This window comes from Myxine glutinosa, chromosome 8, assembly GCF_964187855.1.
Source record: "Myxine glutinosa chromosome 8, kmMyxGlut1.1, whole genome shotgun sequence".
Taxonomy (NCBI): domain Eukaryota; kingdom Metazoa; phylum Chordata; class Myxini; order Myxiniformes; family Myxinidae; genus Myxine; species Myxine glutinosa.
The window spans coordinates 70,027,542-70,045,900 of NC_136268.1; positions in this window are offsets into that span (position 1 = coordinate 70,027,542).

An 18,359-nucleotide genomic window follows, 5' to 3' on the forward strand; every position below is an offset into this window, starting at 1 on the left:
TTACACCTTAAATTATTCATTAAATTACTCATTAAATTACTCATTAAATTACATCATTTCAGCATCGTATTGATTGCTGAAATGTTCATGGGTTTATACACACCTTAAAAGAGGTATGCTTTGTGGTGTTGCCCACCTACCACGTTGAATTAAATTACATCATTTCAGCATCGTATTGATTGCTGAAATGTTCATGGGTTTATACACACCTTAAAAGAGGTATGCTTTGTGGTGTTGCCCACCTACCACGTTGAATTAAATTACATCATTTCAGCATCGTATTGATTGCTGAAATGTTCATGGGTTTATACACACCTTAAAAAGAGGTATGCTTTGTGGTGTTGCCCACCTACCACGTTGAATTAAATTACATCATTTCAGCATCGTATTGATTGCTGAAATGTTCATGGGTTTATACACACCTTAAAAAGAGGTATGCTTTGTGGTGTTGCCCACCTACCACGTTGAATTAAATTACATCATTTCAATTAAAACATCGCTTCTACTGCTCCAGCCGCAGCATTCGACACTTTGTCTGCTCATCCGCATGACCAAAACGAAATAAAGGGAGCTCAACCATTACACAGCGCTTTTAATGGCGCATGCCATAGAAACTCAACGCAATTTCGACTCGGCCAGCAAACGAGCAAATTTTGCAGGATGTTAACTGGAATTAGTCGTGAAAATATATCCAAAATACACAAAAATACACACCCACTCAAATAAACAACATTTATTCCGTTCAACAGAACAAACATTTCCTCTATCATGACATGCATGTCTTCAAAATTATATGACCAAGAGGAAAGTAAAATTAATTAAAAACTGCGGGCAGTGATGATCCGGGGACCATAACGCTCCATCCTGATTGGACGAGTGCATGCTAGAGTCGTTAACAACGACAGTCCAGATCCGATTGTTCAAAATTTCAACTCAATCGATCGAAAAATGAACGCAGGGATGCATTTTAAAGGTGCAGTGGCACTAACTGAGTTGCCACGAATATGGCCACAAAATTGCCAATATGGCCATCACAAAATATTTTCCTTAATCAATTGGCTCATAGCATAACCAATCTGCAAGTATTTCATCCGAAGATGTATCTCTGAGGACTTTAAATTAAATAAGTCATTTATAAATCAACGAGTTAATTTATTAAATGATTAATCAATAAATCAAAATTTTCCTTGACAGCCACATCACTTGGTCAGTGTCATGTCCAAATATCAGTTTCCTTACTCAAAAGGTGCCTGAGTTAATGTAATGTAATTACTGTAATAAGATTATTGCAATTACTGTAATGATTACTGTAATTACTGTAATTACCGGAACTGTAATTACTGTAATTACCTCAGGTAATTAGCATCAGCAAAACACAACATTTGAATGTTCCCAAAACGTTGGAGCAAAACGTTGCAACAACGAAAGTGAAACGTTGTGGCGACGTTGTGGAAACGTTTTACAACAACATTATTTCAATGTTGCAGGAAAGTAATGTGAAAAAACGTTCCCAAAAATGTTCTTCTGTCTATCTCTCTCTGTCTGTCTCTCTTTCTCACTTTGTCTCACTCTGTCTATCTCTTTTTGTCTGTCTCTCTCTATGTGTCTGACTATCATCTTTATCTCTGTTTGTCTCTATGTCTCTCTTTCTTTCTTTTTCTGTCTATCTCTCTCTGTCTGTCTCTCTTTCTCACTTTGTCTCACTCTGTCTATCTCTTTTTGTCTGTCTCTCTCTATGTGTCTGACTATCATCTTTATCTCTGTTTGTCTCTATGTCTCTCTTTCTTTCTTTTTCTGTCTATCTCTCTCTGTCTGTCTCTCTTTCTCACTTTGTCTCACTCTGTCTATCTCTTTTTGTCTGTCTCTCTCTATGTGTCTGACTATCATCTTTATCTCTGTTTGTCTCTATGTCTCTCTCTCTTTCTCTCTCTGTCTATCTCTCTCTGTCTGTCTCTCTTTCTCACTTTGTCTCACTCTGTCTATCTCTCTCTGTCTGTCTCTCTCTATGTGTCTGACTCTGACTATCATCTTTATCTCTGTTTGTCTCTATGTCTCTCTTTCTTTCTTTTTCTGTCTATCTCTCTCTGTCTGTCTCTCTTTCTCACTTTGTCTCACTCTGTCTATCTCTTTTTGTCTGTCTCTCTCTATGTGTCTGACTATCATCTTTATCTCTGTTTGTCTCTATGTCTCTCTTTCTTTCTTTTTCTGTCTATCTCTCTCTGTCTGTCTCTCTTTCTCACTTTGTCTCACTCTGTCTATCTCTTTTTGTCTGTCTCTCTCTATGTGTCTGACTATCATCTTTATCTCTGTTTGTCTCTATGTCTCTCTCTCTTTCTCTCTCTGTCTATCTCTCTCTGTCTGTCTCTCTTTCTCACTTTGTCTCACTCTGTCTATCTCTTTTTGTCTGTCTCTCTCTATGTGTCTGACTATCATCTTTATCTCTGTTTGTCTCTATGTCTCTCTTTCTTTCTTTTTCTGTCTATCTCTCTCTGTCTGTCTCTCTTTCTCACTTTGTCTCACTCTGTCTATCTCTTTTTGTCTGTCTCTCTCTATGTGTCTGAGTATCATCTTTATCTCTGTTTGTCTCTATGTCTCTCTTTCTTTCTTTTTCTGTCTATCTCTCTCTGTCTGTCTCTCTTTCTCACTTTGTCTCACTCTGTCTATCTCTTTTTGTCTGTCTCTCTCTATGTGTCTGACTATCATCTTTATCTCTGTTTGTCTCTATGTCTCTCTTTCTTTCTTTTTCTGTCTATCTCTCTCTGTCTGTCTCTCTTTCTCACTTTGTCTCACTCTGTCTATCTCTTTTTGTCTGTCTCTCTCTATGTGTCTGACTATCATCTTTATCTCTGTTTGTCTCTATGTCTCTCTCTCTTTCTCTCTCTGTCTATCTCTCTCTGTCTGTCTCTCTTTCTCACTTTGTCTCACTCTGTCTATCTCTCTCTGTCTGTCTCTCTCTATGTGTCTGACTCTGACTATCATCTTTATCTCTGTTTGTCTCTATGTCTCTCTTTCTTTCTTTTTCTGTCTATCTCTCTCTGTCTGTCTCTCTTTCTCACTTTGTCTCACTCTGTCTATCTCTTTTTGTCTGTCTCTCTCTATGTGTCTGACTATCATCTTTATCTCTGTTTGTCTCTATGTCTCTCTTTCTTTCTTTTTCTGTCTATCTCTCTCTGTCTGTCTCTCTTTCTCACTTTGTCTCACTCTGTCTATCTCTTTTTGTCTGTCTCTCTCTATGTGTCTGACTATCATCTTTATCTCTGTTTGTCTCTATGTCTCTCTTTCTTTCTTTTTCTGTCTATCTCTCTCTGTCTGTCTCTCTTTCTCACTTTGTCTCACTCTGTCTATCTCTTTTTGTCTGTCTCTCTCTATGTGTCTGACTATCATCTTTATCTCTGTTTGTCTCTATGTCTCTCTTTCTTTCTTTTTCTGTCTATCTCTCTCTGTCTGTCTCTCTTTCTCACTTTGTCTCACTCTGTCTATCTCTTTTTGTCTGTCTCTCTCTATGTGTCTGAGTATCATCTTTATCTCTGTTTGTCTCTATGTCTCTCTTTCTTTCTTTTTCTGTCTATCTCTCTCTGTCTGTCTCTCTTTCTCACTTTGTCTCACTCTGTCTATCTCTTTTTGTCTGTCTCTCTCTATGTGTCTGACTATCATCTTTATCTCTGTTTGTCTCTATGTCTCTCTCTCTTTCTCTCTCTGTCTATCTCTCTCTGTCTGTCTCTCTTTCTCACTTTGTCTCACTCTGTCTATCTCTCTCTGTCTGTCTCTCTCTATGTGTCTGACTCTGACTATCATCTTTATCTCTGTTTGTCTCTATGTCTCTCTTTCTTTCTTTTTCTGTCTATCTCTCTCTGTCTGTCTCTCTTTCTCACTTTGTCTCACTCTGTCTATCTCTTTTTGTCTGTCTCTCTCTATGTGTCTGACTATCATCTTTATCTCTGTTTGTCTCTATGTCTCTCTTTCTTTCTTTTTCTGTCTATCTCTCTCTGTCTGTCTCTCTTTCTCACTTTGTCTCACTCTGTCTATCTCTTTTTGTCTGTCTCTCTCTATGTGTCTGACTATCATCTTTATCTCTGTTTGTCTCTATGTCTCTCTCTCTTTCTCTCTCTGTCTATCTCTCTCTGTCTGTCTCTCTTTCTCACTTTGTCTCACTCTGTCTATCTCTTTTTGTCTGTCTCTCTCTATGTGTCTGACTATCATCTTTATCTCTGTTTGTCTCTATGTCTCTCTTTCTTTCTTTTTCTGTCTATCTCTCTCTGTCTGTCTCTCTTTCTCACTTTGTCTCACTCTGTCTATCTCTTTTTGTCTGTCTCTCTCTATGTGTCTGAGTATCATCTTTATCTCTGTTTGTCTCTATGTCTCTCTTTCTTTCTTTTTCTGTCTATCTCTCTCTGTCTGTCTCTCTTTCTCACTTTGTCTCACTCTGTCTATCTCTTTTTGTCTGTCTCTCTCTATGTGTCTGACTATCATCTTTATCTCTGTTTGTCTCTATGTCTCTCTTTCTTTCTTTTTCTGTCTATCTCTCTCTGTCTGTCTCTCTTTCTCACTTTGTCTCACTCTGTCTATCTCTTTTTGTCTGTCTCTCTCTATGTGTCTGACTATCATCTTTATCTCTGTTTGTCTCTATGTCTCTCTCTCTTTCTTTTTCTGTCTATCTCTCTCTGTCTGTCTCTCTTTCTCACTTTGTCTCACTCTGTCTATCTCTTTTTGTCTGTCTCTCTCTATGTGTCTGACTATCATCTTTATCTCTGTTTGTCTCTATGTCTCTCTTTCTTTCTTTTTCTGTCTATCTCTCTCTGTCTGTCTCTCTTTCTCACTTTGTCTCACTCTGTCTATCTCTTTTTGTCTGTCTCTCTCTATGTGTCTGACTATCATCTTTATCTTTGTTTGTCTCTATGTCTCTCTTTCTTTCTTTTTCTGTCTATCTCTCTCTGTCTGTCTCTCTTTCTCACTTTGTCTCACTCTGTCTATCTCTTTTTGTCTGTCTCTCTCTATGTGTCTGACTATCATCTTTATCTCTGTTTGTCTCTATGTCTCTCTCTCTTTCTCTCTCTGTCTATCTCTCTCTGTCTGTCTCTCTTTCTCACTTTGTCTCACTCTGTCTATCTCTTTTTGTCTGTCTCTCTCTATGTGTCTGACTATCATCTTTATCTCTGTTTGTCTCTATGTCTCTCTTTCTTTCTTTTTCTGTCTATCTCTCTCTGTCTGTCTCTCTTTCTCACTTTGTCTCACTCTGTCTATCTCTTTTTGTCTGTCTCTCTCTATGTGTCTGAGTATCATCTTTATCTCTGTTTGTCTCTATGTCTCTCTTTCTTTCTTTTTCTGTCTATCTCTCTCTGTCTGTCTCTCTTTCTCACTTTGTCTCACTCTGTCTATCTCTTTTTGTCTGTCTCTCTCTATGTGTCTGACTATCATCTTTATCTCTGTTTGTCTCTATGTCTCTCTCTCTTTCTCTCTCTGTCTATCTCTCTCTGTCTGTCTCTCTTTCTCACTTTGTCTCACTCTGTCTATCTCTCTCTGTCTGTCTCTCTCTATGTGTCTGACTCTGACTATCATCTTTATCTCTGTTTGTCTCTATGTCTCTCTTTCTTTCTTTTTCTGTCTATCTCTCTCTGTCTGTCTCTCTTTCTCACTTTGTCTCACTCTGTCTATCTCTTTTTGTCTGTCTCTCTCTATGTGTCTGACTATCATCTTTATCTCTGTTTGTCTCTATGTCTCTCTTTCTTTCTTTTTCTGTCTATCTCTCTCTGTCTGTCTCTCTTTCTCACTTTGTCTCACTCTGTCTATCTCTTTTTGTCTGTCTCTCTCTATGTGTCTGACTATCATCTTTATCTCTGTTTGTCTCTATGTCTCTCTCTCTTTCTCTCTCTGTCTATCTCTCTCTGTCTGTCTCTCTTTCTCACTTTGTCTCACTCTGTCTATCTCTTTTTGTCTGTCTCTCTCTATGTGTCTGACTATCATCTTTATCTCTGTTTGTCTCTATGTCTCTCTTTCTTTCTTTTTCTGTCTATCTCTCTCTGTCTGTCTCTCTTTCTCACTTTGTCTCACTCTGTCTATCTCTTTTTGTCTGTCTCTCTCTATGTGTCTGAGTATCATCTTTATCTCTGTTTGTCTCTATGTCTCTCTTTCTTTCTTTTTCTGTCTATCTCTCTCTGTCTGTCTCTCTTTCTCACTTTGTCTCACTCTGTCTATCTCTTTTTGTCTGTCTCTCTCTATGTGTCTGACTATCATCTTTATCTCTGTTTGTCTCTATGTCTCTCTCTCTTTCTCTCTCTGTCTATCTCTCTCTGTCTGTCTCTCTTTCTCACTTTGTCTCACTCTGTCTATCTCTCTCTGTCTGTCTCTCTCTATGTGTCTGACTCTGACTATCATCTTTATCTCTGTTTGTCTCTATGTCTCTCTTTCTTTCTTTTTCTGTCTATCTCTCTCTGTCTGTCTCTCTTTCTCACTTTGTCTCACTCTGTCTATCTCTTTTTGTCTGTCTCTCTCTATGTGTCTGACTATCATCTTTATCTCTGTTTGTCTCTATGTCTCTCTTTCTTTCTTTTTCTGTCTATCTCTCTCTGTCTGTCTCTCTTTCTCACTTTGTCTCACTCTGTCTATCTCTTTTTGTCTCATAATCAAGATAAATTTGGAACAGCCCTTAAACTAACACCAAGCAGATCAATTTTTATATTTAAATATAAAATCATTTTCTCATTAATTCATAATCATAAAATCATTTAATCCGTGTCACCCATGCTATTTATCTAGCAAATTTCGTCAAAAAAAAATCGAACGAGTTTTAGTTATGGCGGGAAAACTGAAAAAAATTCTCTATTTAAAACGGGTGTACAAGATTGTACACGTGTTCGGACCTTACCGACCCGGCAAACAAATCGCCTCATGCACATCAGTGGTGCGTTTCTTCGTGGCGCGTGTCAGAAGAATTACACAGCGCAGGAAAAATACGTATTTACAGAAATCGTTAAAAAAACTCGGATAATCGCTAAAATCGTTGTGGCCGGTGTACCATATTGGAAATATATATATATATAAATATAATTCCGTTTCCCGATTCCCTGTCGCTCGCCAAGCGCCGATCAAGTCAAGTGCTTCGAACAAGTGCAAAAAAAAAGTAGTACTTTATCCGTGTGCTGGTGGGTAAACGAGTGTACCGGCCTTACACGTCCTGGAAGCAGATCGTCCCATGGTGCACTCATGGCACGATCTTGCTCCCAGTTCATGGCAAGGCTTCTAATAACCAGCGCATCGAAATCCCATTCGTGATGGCTCACGCCACCTATATCGCGGCATCGGTGCGCAAAGGAGCCCCAGATCACCTGCTCCCCCATGTATGTACCCATAACTTCCAAGTTCGTAAATCATATTGGGCAAGACAAGACACACTCACCTTTTAAAGAAGACTTGCTTGTACAATTGATCCTAGCGGTGCCTCCAAGATTGTCAGGGAATTTACTGCGGGACTCACAGGACTCCAATGACCGGACTCAGGTTTACCAAAAGGTCTGGTTTATTATTCACTTCATTCCATTTACCAAATAATACCGCATTATTCAATGGCTGAGATTAACTCTTTTCCATGGTCCTTTTCGTTCGGCTGATGTTCTTCCGCAGCGCCGTACTCGTTCATTCCATCGTTCCGTCGGGCAGGGCTTTCTGAGGACAAGTGTACTTTACTCAACGTTTGCTCTCGTTATATCGCCAAGCTGGACTTAATCTCCTCTCCGCTAATGTCCCGAGGTCATGCATCGCACCGAGTCCTGGCATCAGCTCGCTCCCCTCCTGCTGTGTAAATGGAAATCACAGCAGGGGGGGGTGCTCTAGCCTGGGGCCTTGACCAGGTGTTTCAAGAGATTACATTGTTCATACACATTCCTAACTCATTTACAAACCCGTCCCCCACAGAGTTTGCATGTAAAATGCATCTGCTTTGTTACTAGGTCAACCAATAAGTTACCAGTGCCAATTAATAAGTTACACTGAATTACACTTCCACAGTGCCGAGAACCACGTCAATGTGGGGTTCATGGTGACGAGAACCAGTCAATGCGGGGTTCATGGTGACGAGAACCACGTCAATGTGGGGTTCATGGTGACGAGAACCACATCAATGTGGGGTTCATGGTGCCGAGAACCAGTCAACGTGGGGTTCATGGTGCTGAGAACCAGTCAACGTGGGGTTCATGGTGCTGAGAACCAGTCAACGTGGGGTTCATGGTGCTGAGAACCAGTCAATGTGGGGTTTATGGTGCTGAGAACCAGTCAATGTGGGGTTCATGGTGCTGAGAACCAGTCATTGTGGGGTTCATGGTGCTGAGAACCAGTCAATGTGGGGTTCATGGTGCCGAGAACCAGTCAATGCAGGGTCCATGGCGCCGAGAACCACGTCAATGTGGGGTTCATGGTGACGAGAACCAGTCAATGCAGGGTTCATGGCGCCGAGAACCAGTCAATGTGGGGTTCATGGTGACGAGAACCAGTCAATGTGGGGTTCATGGTGAAGAGAACCACGTCAATGTGTGGTTCATGGCGCCGAGAACCAGTCAATGTGGGGTTCATGGTGACAAGAACCAGTCAATGTGGGGTTCATGGTGACGAGAACCACTCAATGTGGGGTTCATGGTGCTGAGAACCACGTCAATGTGGGGTTGATGGTGACGAGAACCACGTCAATGTGGGGTTCATGGTTACGAGAACCACGTCAACGTGGGATTCATGGTGACGAGAACCAGTCAACGCGGGGTTCATGGTGCCGAGAACCAGTCAACGTGGGGTTCATGGTGACTAGAACCAGTCAACGTGGGGTTCATGGTGCCGAGAACCAGTCAACGTGGGGTTCATGGTGATGAGAACCAGTCAACATGGGGTTCATGGTGACGAGAACCATGTAAATGTGGGGTTCATGGTGACGAGAACCACGTCAATGTGGGATTCATGGTGACGAGAACCACGTCAATGTGGGGTTCATGGTGACGAGAACCATGTCAATGTGGTGTTCATGGTGACGAGAACCACGTCAATGTGGGATTCATGGTGACGAGAACCACGTCAATGTGGGATTCATGGTGACGAGAACCATGTCAATGTGGGGTTCATGGTGATGAGAACCACGTCAATGTGGGATTGATGGTGACGAGAACCACGTCAATGTGGGGTTCATTGTGACGAGAACCACGTCAATGTGGGGTTCATGGTGATGAGAACCACGTCAATGTGGGGTTCATGGTGATGAGAACCACGTCAATGTGGGGTTCATGGTGACGAGAACCACGTCAATGTGGGGTTCATGGTGACGAGAGCCAGTCAATGTGGGGTTCATGGTGACGAGAGCCAGTCAATGTGGGGTTCATGGTGCTGAGAACCATGTCAATGTGGGGTTCATGGTGCCGAGAACCAGTCAACGTGGGGTTCATGGTGCTGAAAACCAGTCAATGTGGGGTTCATGGTGCTGAGAACCAGTCAATGTGGGGTTCATGGTGCTGAGAACCAGTCAATGTTGGGTTCATGGTGCTGAGAACCAGTCAATGTGGGGTTCATGGTGCTGAGAAACAGTCAATGTGGGGTTCATGGTGCCGAGAACCAGTCAATGTGGGGTTCATGGTGCTGAGAACCAGTCAATGTGGGGTTCATGGTGCCGAGAACCAGTCAATGCGGGGTTCATGGCGCCGAGAAACACGTCAATGTGGGGTTCATGGTGACGAGAACCAGTCAATGCGGGGTTCATGGCGCCGAGAACCAGTCAATGTGGAGTTCATGGTGACGAGAACCAGTCAATGTGGGGTTTCATGGTGACGAGAACCACATAAATGTGGGGTTCATGGCGCCGAGAACCAGTCAATGTGGGGTTCATGGTGACAGGAACCAGTCAATGTGGGGCTCATGGTGCCGAGAACCACGTCAACGTGGGGTTCATGGTGACGAGAACCAGTCAACGCAGGGTTCATGGTGCCGAGAACCAGTCAACGTGGGGTTCATGGTGCCGAGAACCAGTCAACATGGGGTTCATGGTGACGAGAACCACGTCAATGTGAGGTTCATGGTGACGAGAACCACGTCAATGTGGGATTCATGGTGACGAGAACCACGTCAACGTGGGGTTCATGGTGACGAGAACCACGTCAATGTGGGGTTCATGGTGACGAGAACCACGTCAATGTGGGGTTCATGGTGACGAGAGCCAGTCAACGTGGGGTTCATGGTGCCGAGAACCAGTCAATGTGGGGTTCATGGTGACGAGAACCACGTCAATGTGGGGTTCATGGTGACGAGAACCACATCAATGTGGGGTTCATGGTGCCGAGAACCAGTCAACGTGGGGTTCATGGTGCTGAGAACCAGTCAACGTGGGGTTCATGGTGCTGAGAACCAGTCAACGTGGGGTTCATGGTGCTGAGAACCAGTCAACGTGGGGTTCATGGTGCTGAGAACCAGTCAATGTGGGGTTCATGGTGCTGAGAACCAGTCATTGTGGGGTTCATGGTGCTGAGAACCAGTCAATGTGGGGTTCATGGTGCCGAGAACCAGTCAATGCAGGGTCCATGGCACCGAGAACCACGTCAATGTTGGGTTCATGGTGACGAGAACCAGTCAATGCGGGGTTCATGGCGCCGAGAACCAGTCAATGTGGGGTTCATGGTGACGAGAACCAGTCAATGTGGGGTTCATGGTGAAGAGAACCACGTCAATGTGTGGTTCATGGCGCCGAGAACCAGTCAATGTGGGGTTCATGGTGACAAGAACCAGTCAATGTGGGGTTCATGGTGACGAGAACCACTCAATGTGGGGTTCATGGTGCTGAGAACCACGTCAATGTGGGGTTTATGGTGACGAGAACCACGTCAATGTGGGGTTCATGGTTACGAGAACCACGTCAACGTGGGATTCATGGTGACGAGAACCAGTCAACGCGGGGTTCATGGTGCCGAGAACCAGTCAACATGGGGTTCATGGTGACGAGAACCAGTCAACGTGGGGTTCATGGTGACGAGAACCAGTCAACATGGGGTTCATGGTGACGAGAACCATGTCAATGTGGGGTTCATGGTGACGAGAACCACGTCAATGTGGGGTTTATGGTGACGAGAACCACGTCAAAGTGGGGTTCATGGTTACGAGAACCACGTCAACGTGGGATTCATGGTGACGAGAACCAGTCAACGCGGGGTTCATGGTGCCGAGAACCAGTCAACGTGGGGTTCATGGTGACGAGAACCAGTCAACGTGGGGTTCATGGTGACGAGAACCAGTCAACATGGGGTTCATGGTGACGAGAACCAGTCAACGCGGGGTTCATGGTGCCGAGAACCAGTCAACGTGGGGTTCATGGTGACGAGAACCAGTCAACATGGGGTTCATGGTGACGAGAACCATGTCAATGTGGGGTTCATGGTGACGAGAACCACGTCAATGTGGGATTCCTGGTGACGAGAACCACGTCAATGTGGGGTTCATTGTGACGAGAACCATGTCAATGTGGGGTTCATGGTGACGAGAACCACGTCAATGTGGGATTCATGGTGACGAGAACCATGTCAATGTGGGGTTCATGGTGATGAGAACCACGTCAATGTGGGATTGATGGTGACGAGAACCACGTCAATGTGGGGTTCATTGTGACGAGAACCACGTCAATGTGGGGTTCATGGTGACGAGAACCACGTCAATGTGGGGTTCATGGTGATGAGAACCACGTCAATGTGGGGTTCATGGTGACGAGAACCACGTCAATGTGGGGTTCATGGTGACGAGAGCCAGTCAATGTGGGGTTCATGGTGACGAGAGCCAGTCAATGTGGGGTTCATGGTGCTGAGAACCCTGTCAATGTGGGGTTCATGGTGCCGAGAACCAGTCAACGTGGGGTTCATGGTGCTGAGAACCAGTCAACGTGGGGTTCATGGTGCTGAGAACCAGTCAATGTGGGGTTCATGGTGCTGAGAACCAGTCAATGTGGGGTTCATGGTGCTGAGAACCAGTCAATGTGGGGTTCATGGTGCTGAAAACCAGTCAATGTGGGTTTCATGGTGCTGAGAAACAGTCAATGTGGGGTTCATGGTGCTGAGAACCAGTCAATGTGGGGTTCATGGTGCTGAGAACCAGTCAATGTGGGGTTCATGGTGCCGAGAACCAGTCAATGTGGGGTTCATGGCGCCGAGAACCACGTCAATGTGGGGTTCATGGTGATGAGAACCAGTGAATGTGGGGTTCATGGTGCCGAGAACCAGTCAATGTGGGGTTCATGGTGACGAGAACCAGTCAATGTGGGGTTCCATGGAGACGAGAACCACGTCAATGTGGGGTTCATGGTGACGAGAACCAGTCAATGCAGGGTTCATGGCGCCGAGAACCAGTCAATGTGGGGTTCATGGTGACGAGAACCAGTCAATGTGGGGTTCATGGTGAAGAGAACCACGTCAATGTGTGGTTCATGGCGCCGAGAACCAGTCAATGTGGGGTTCATGGTGACAAGAACCAGTCAATGTGGGGTTCATGGTGACGAGAACCACTCAATGTGGGGTTCATGGTGCTGAGAACCACGTCAATGTGGGGTTGATGGTGACGAGAACCACGTCAATGTGGGGTTCATGGTTACGAGAACCACGTCAACGTGGGATTCATGGTGACGAGAACCAGTCAACGCGGGGTTCATGGTGCCGAGAACCAGTCAACGTGGGGTTCATGGTGACTAGAACCAGTCAACGTGGGGTTCATGGTGCCGAGAACCAGTCAACGTGGGGTTCATGGTGATGAGAACCAGTCAACATGGGGTTCATGGTGACGAGAACCATGTAAATGTGGGGTTCATGGTGACGAGAACCACGTCAATGTGGGATTCATGGTGACGAGAACCACGTCAATGTGGGGTTCATGGTGACGAGAACCATGTCAATGTGGTGTTCATGGTGACGAGAATCACGTCAATGTGGGATTCATGGTGACGAGAACCACGTCAATGTGGGATTCATGGTGACGAGAACCATGTCAATGTGGGGTTCATGGTGATGAGAACCACGTCAATGTGGGATTGATGGTGACGAGAACCACGTCAATGTGGGGTTCATTGTGACGAGAACCACGTCAATGTGGGGTTCATGGTGACGAGAACCACGTCAATGTGGGGTTCATGGTGATGAGAACCACGTCAATGTGGGGTTCATGGTGACGAGAACCACGTCAATGTGGGGTTCATGGTGACGAGAGCCAGTCAATGTGGGGTTCATGGTGACGAGAGCCAGTCAATGTGGGGTTCATGGTGCTGAGAACCATGTCAATGTGGGGTTCATGGTGCCGAGAACCAGTCAACGTGGGGTTCATGGTGCTGAAAACCAGTCAATGTGGGGTTCATGGTGCTGAGAACCAGTCAATGTGGGGTTCATGGTGCTGAGAACCAGTCAATGTTGGGTTCATGGTGCTGAGAACCAGTCAATGTGGGGTTCATGGTGCTGAGAAACAGTCAATGTGGGGTTCATGGTGCCGAGAACCAGTCAATGTGGGGTTCATGGTGCTGAGAACCAGTCAATGTGGGGTTCATGGTGCCGAGAACCAGTCAATGCGGGGTTCATGGCGCCGAGAAACACGTCAATGTGGGGTTCATGGTGACGAGAACCAGTCAATGCGGGGTTCATGGCGCCGAGAACCAGTCAATGTGGAGTTCATGGTGACGAGAACCAGTCAATGTGGGGTTTCATGGTGACGAGAACCACATAAATGTGGGGTTCATGGCGCCGAGAACCAGTCAATGTGGGGTTCATGGTGACAAGAACCAGTCAATGTGGGGCTCATGGTGCCGAGAACCACGTCAACGTGGGGTTCATGGTGACGAGAACCAGTCAACGCAGGGTTCATGGTGCCGAGAACCAGTCAACGTGGGGTTCATGGTGCCGAGAACCAGTCAACATGGGGTTCATGGTGACGAGAACCACGTCAATGTGAGGTTCATGGTGACGAGAACCACGTCAATGTGGGATTCATGGTGACGAGAACCACGTCAATGTGGGGTTCATGGTGACGAGAACCACGTCAATGTGGGGTTCATGGTGACGAGAACCACGTCAATGTGGGGTTCATGGTGACGAGAGCCAGTCAACGTGGGGTTCATGGTGCCGAGAACCAGTCAATGCGGGGTTCATGGTGACGAGAACCACGTCAATGTGGGGTTCATGGTGACGAGAACCACATCAATGTGGGGTTCATGGTGCCGAGAACCAGTCAACGTGGGGTTCATGGTGCTGAGAACCAGTCAACGTGGGGTTCATGGTGCTGAGAACCAGTCAACGTGGGGTTCATGGTGCTGAGAACCAGTCAACGTGGGGTTCATGGTGCTGAGAACCAGTCAATGTGGGGTTCATGGTGCTGAGAACCAGTCATTGTGGGGTTCATGGTGCTGAGAACCAGTCAATGTGGGGTTCATGGTGCCGAGAACCAGTCAATGCAGGGTCCATGGCACCGAGAACCACGTCAATGTTGGGTTCATGGTGACGAGAACCAGTCAATGCGGGGTTCATGGCGCCGAGAACCAGTCAATGTGGGGTTCATGGTGACGAGAACCAGTCAATGTGGGGTTCATGGTGAAGAGAACCACGTCAATGTGTGGTTCATGGCGCTGAGAACCAGTCAATGTGGGGTTCATGGTGACAAGAACCAGTCAATGTGGGGTTCATGGTGACGAGAACCACTCAATGTGGGGTTCATGGTGCTGAGAACCACGTCAATGTGGGGTTTATGGTGACGAGAACCACGTCAATGTGGGGTTCATGGTTACGAGAACCACGTCAACGTGGGATTCATGGTGACGAGAACCAGTCAACGCGGGGTTCATGGTGCCGAGAACCAGTCAACATGGGGTTCATGGTGACGAGAACCAGTCAACGTGGGGTTCATGGTGACGAGAACCAGTCAACATGGGGTTCATGGTGACGAGAACCATGTCAATGTGGGGTTCATGGTGACGAGAACCACGTCAATGTGGGGTTTATGGTGACGAGAACCACGTCAATGTGGGGTTCATGGTTACGAGAACCACATCAACGTGGGATTCATGGTGACGAGAACCAGTCAATGCGGGGTTCATGGTGCCGAGAACCAGTCAACGTGGGGTTCATGGTGACGAGAACCAGTCAACGTGGGGTTCATGGTGACGAGAACCAGTCAACATGGGGTTCATGGTGACGAGAACCAGTCAACGCGGGGTTCATGGTGACGAGAACCAGTCAACGCGGGGTTCATGGTGCCGAGAACCAGTCAACGTGGGGTTCATGGTGACGAGAACCAGTCAACATGGGGTTCATGGTGACGAGAACCATGTCAATGTGGGGTTCATGGTGACGAGAACCACGTCAATGTGGGATTCATGGTGACGAGAACCACGTCAATGTGGGGTTCATTGTGACGAGAACCATGTCAATGTGGGGTTCATGGTGACGAGAACCACGTCAATGTGGGATTCATGGTGACGAGAACCATGTCAATGTGGGGTTCATGGTGATGAGAACCACGTCAATGTGGGATTGATGGTGACGAGAACCACGTCAATGTGGGGTTCATTGTGACGAGAACCACGTCAATGTGGGGTTCATGGTGACGAGAACCACGTCAATGTGGGGTTCATGGTGATGAGAACCACGTCAATGTGGGGTTCATGGTGACGAGAACCACGTCAATGTGGGGTTCATGGTGACGAGAGCCAGTCAATGTGGGGTTCATGGTGACGAGAGCCAGTCAATGTGGGGTTCATGGTGCTGAGAACCCTGTCAATGTGGGGTTCATGGTGCCGAGAACCAGTCAACGTGGGGTTCATGGTGCTGAGAACCAGTCAACGTGGGGTTCATGGTGCTGAGAACCAGTCAATGTGGGGTTCATGGTGCTGAGAACCAGTCAATGTGGGGTTCATGGTGCTGAGAACCAGTCAATGTGGGGTTCATGGTGCTGAGAACCAGTCAATGTGGGGTTCATGGTGCTGAGAAACAGTCAATGTGGGGTTCATGGTGCTGAGAACCAGTCAATGTGGGGTTCATGGTGCTGAGAACCAGTCAATGTGGGGTTCATGGTGCCGAGAACCAGTCAATGTGGGGTTCATGGCGCCGAGAACCACGTCAATGTGGGGTTCATGGTGATGAGAACCAGTGAATGTGGGGTTCATGGTGCCGAGAACCAGTCAATGTGGGGTTCATGGTGACGAGAACCAGTCAATGTGGGGTTCCATGGAGACGAGAACCACGTCAATGTGGGGTTCATGGCGCCGAGAACCAGTCAATGTGGGGTTCATGGTGACAAGAACCACGTCAATGTGGGGTTCATTGTGACGAGAACCAGTCAACGAGGGGTTCACGGTGATGAGAACCATGTCAATGTAGGGTTCATGGTGACGAGAACCACGTCAATGTGGGATTCATGGTGACGAGAACCACGTAAATGTGGGGTTCATGGTGAGGAGAACCACGTCAATGTGGGGTTCATGGTGACGAGAACCACGTCAATGTGGGGTTCATGGTGACGAGAGCCAGTCAATGTGGGGTTCATGGTGCCGAGAACCATGTCAATGTGGGGTTCATGGTGCCGAGAACCAGTCAATGCAGGGTTCATGGTGACGAGAACCACGTCAATGTGGGGTTCATGGTGACGAGAACCAGTCAATGTGGGGTTCATGGTGACGAGAACCAGTCAATGTGGGGTTCATGGTGACGAGAACCACGTCAATGTGGGGTTCATGGTGACGAGAACCACGTCAATGTGGGGTTCATGGTGACGAGAACCACGTCAATGTGGGGTTCATGGTGACGAGAACCAGTCAATGTGGGGTTCATGGTGCCGAGAATCAGTCAATGTGGGGTTCATGGTGACGAGAACCAGTCAATACGGGGTTCATGGTGACAAGAACCACGTCAATGTGGGGTTCATGGTGACGAGAACCAGTCAATGTGGGGTTCATGGTGCCGAGAACCAGTCAATGTGGGGTTCATGGTGACAAGAACCACGTCAATGTGGGGTTCATTGTGACGAGAACCAGTCAACGAGGGGTTCACGGTGACGAGAACCATGTCAATGTAGGGTTCATGGTGACGAGAACCACGTCAATGTGGGATTCATGGTGACGAGAACCACGTAAATGTGGGGTTCATGGTGAGGAGAACCACGTCAATGTGGGGTTCATGGTGACGAGAACCAGTCAATGTGGGGTTCATGGTGACGAGAACCAGTCAATGTGGGGTTCATGGTGCTGAGAACCAGTCAACGTGGGGTTCATGGTGCTGAGAACCAGTCAACGTGGGGTTCATGGTGCTGAGAACCAGTCAATGTGGGGTTTATGGTGCTGAGAACCAGTCAATGTGGGGTTCATGGTGCTGAGAACCAGTCATTGTGGGGTTCATGGTGCTGAGAACCAGTCAATGTGGGGTTCATGGTGCCGAGAACCAGTCAATGCAGGGTCCATGGCGCCGAGAACCACGTCAATGTGGGGTTCATGGTGACGAGAACCAGTCAATGCAGGGTTCATGGCGCCGAGAACCAGTCAATGTGGGGTTCATGGTGACGAGAACCAGTCAATGTGGGGTTCATGGTGAAGAGAACCACGTCAATGTGTGGTTCATGGCGCCGAGAACCAGTCAATGTGGGGTTCATGGTGACAAGAACCAGTCAATGTGGGGTTCATGGTGACGAGAACCACTCAATGTGGGGTTCATGGTGACAAGAACCAGTCAATGTGGGGTTCATGGTGACGAGAACCAGTCAATGCAGGGTCCATGGCGCCGAGAACCACGTCAATGTGGGGTTCATGGTGACGAGAACCAGTCAATGCAGGGTCCATGGCGCCGAGAACCACGTCAATGTGGGGTTCATGGTGACGAGAACCAGTCAATGCAGGGTTCATGGCGCCGAGAACCAGTCAACGTGGGGTTCATGGTGACTAGAACCAGTCAACGTGGGGTTCATGGTGCCGAGAACCAGTCAACGTGGGGTTCATGGTGATGAGAACCAGTCAACATGGGGTTCATGGTGACGAGAACCATGTAAATGTGGGGTTCATGGTGACGAGAACCACGTCGATGTGGGATTCATGGTGACGAGAACCACGTCAATGTGGGGTTCATGGTGACGAGAACCATGTCAATGTGGTGTTCATGGTGACGAGAACCACGTCAATGTGGGATTCATGGTGACGAGAACCACGTCAATGTGGGATTCATGGTGACGAGAACCATGTCAATGTGGGGTTCATGGTGATGAGAACCACGTCAATGTGGGATTGATGGTGACGAGAACCACGTCAATGTGGGGTTCATTGTGACGAGAACCACGTCAATGTGGGGTTCATGGTGACGAGAACCACGTCAATGTGGGGTTCATGGTGATGAGAACCACGT